Source organism: Buteo buteo, chromosome 16, assembly GCF_964188355.1.
Source record: "Buteo buteo chromosome 16, bButBut1.hap1.1, whole genome shotgun sequence".
NCBI classification, from domain to species: Eukaryota; Metazoa; Chordata; class Aves; order Accipitriformes; family Accipitridae; genus Buteo; species Buteo buteo.
The window spans coordinates 1777743-1780057 of NC_134186.1; positions in this window are offsets into that span (position 1 = coordinate 1777743).

Below are 2315 nucleotides of genomic sequence, written 5' to 3' on the forward strand. Positions count from 1 at the left end.
TCCAAAATCGGGCTGACGACCACCCTGGGGCCGCTCGGTGCTGCAGCTGGTGCCAAGCTGTTCAAGGGGAAGACAACTCCAGGTGACAACCGCAAGTGAAGCCAAGGAGGTGCCTGAGCCCGAGGTTTCTGCTGGGCAGCGTGGCAGGCGCTGGGAAGCCCCTGCAGACCCCCCCAGCTACTCGGCCGCCCTCTTAAAATCTGTGGATCGACTTGAGCAATGAGTGCACTGAAACCAATAAAGGTGGTTTGCAGGCGGGAGTGTTGTGGTGGCTGGTGTGCGGTCGGGCCCAGGTATCCACCAAGTACCTCTGGATTCACAGTGGTCGGGGAACAGACCCAAACTTGCAGTTTTTTTCAGTCCTGCACTCTCTCCCCCTGAAAAGCTGAGACGCTGGCAAGACTGCCGATAGATTTGTTATAAACTGTGTTTAATTTGCATTGTGCCTGGTGACAGCTGACAGACTGGACTGACATGTGGCACGTGTCCCATACTGTGTCCCAGGCATGGGTGTACAAGGCTGTCCCTGGCAATCAGCTGGGTTTCAGTTACTATACTCTCTATAACTAATTACCTAAAATAAATGCATTAAGCGATAGCGTTAGTCAACAAGCAGACACGGTATTTCCCTACCAGTTGTGCACTTCACACACCATCATTCTTAATCGTATTTCCAATTTTCCTTGTCTCCTGAAGTGAATACCAGCTATCCTGTGCAAGCCCAGCTCGCCTCGAATGATGGTATGAAAGTGTCAGGTGCATAATAATAATAATAATAATAATAATAATGAAACCTCCATTAAAACAAATACTCTCCCTTGCACCCCAGACACTCATACAATGCATCCACGAAGCCTGCTGGTGATCGTGGCTGCACCAGGGTGTGCATAATTTTGGATGCTCATTCTTCAGGCTGCTGGGAACATTTAATCAGCACTCTTGTAATTTTTTTTTTTTGCTTGTGATTGCCTGTATCTGTTTCCTCAGCAGCCTCTTTAAAACCCAAAGGCTACACTGGCTTCATAGGCACTCACCTGGCTGTGGGTGCACCAGCACAGTTCAAAATAAGTGTAAACCAGCTGCATGATCAGGACATTAAAACCTGCACTGAGTAAAGGTCTGGTGGCTCCCAACACAGAAGAGCCTCAGGGACCTCACTCAGAAACCCACGAGACTTTCCCTGCCCTTCCTGGAAGCCAGACCAAGTGCTGTACAATGAGGCTCTCAGGTGAGCGATGGTGTTTCCGTGTTACTGTGGCTCTTGGGCGATTCTGGCATTTCAGGGCAGGAGAGCAAAGGCGATGTTCGTTCCCGAGGACTCTCCTGCTCGCTGACAGTGTCGGGCACTGCTCGAGCAGCCACGGGTTCCCCTGCATTTGGGTTGGGGGGAGGCGTCTAAAAAACTCTGCTGGTGATTGATCTAATTACAGCCGCTCCCAGAGGCTTCAAAGAGGAGCAAAACTCAGTGTGAGCTGCTGTACGGCCATGTGGGAAAGACTAAGCCTTGCTCTGAAGTTATTAAGCTGCTATTTTAATGCTGGCTGAAAAACAACTAAACCACCCCCTCTGCCCCCCCGCCCCTAAAATCTGTGAGATTCTGCTTTTAAACTTAGATTCCAACATCATACAGGAAATGAGGATGTACTCTTTTATTAAGGTTAAAGGTTTTTAATCACTTTTCCAGAATACAGATACGATTCAAACAAAAACTATTTTTGGGGTCTCAATAATTCACTTATTAATACCATACATTGAACTCTATAAATTCTCATATAAGAAAAAGTCTTTTTAATATAGGTTATGATGCACTGGTGACCTATTTAAATCTTTTGAAGTAACACTTTGCAGTTATATAGCACCTTTCATCACGGGGCTGCAAAGCATCCTACAGAATTTAGCCTCATAATGCCCAAACGAGGTAGGAAAGTCTGGCCAATTTACAGATGGGTACAACCGAGGTACAGATTGGCAAGGGACAAAACATGAGGCATCATCAATACAACAGTAGTGACGTGACGTGCACGCTGGATCCTGGGCTATATAAGGAGTCAGTGGCTTAATGGGACAAAGTCAAGAGTCGTCACCCACACCCTTCTCTTAAAGGAAGAAGCCTGGCTCCCAGCAGGTTGGAAAGACCTTTTCAAATGGTTCTGGCTTTTTGTGTTATAAATATGTAGAAAAGAGAATAAGAAGTCCAAGACTCATAGACCTAAGACCCTAGGGATGCCATTCGTTGGTGTATCCAATAGTCAACTATGAACCACAGAATTAAGCAAGCCACAGTTCACGTGGCTGTTGCAGCCTGCATCCATAAG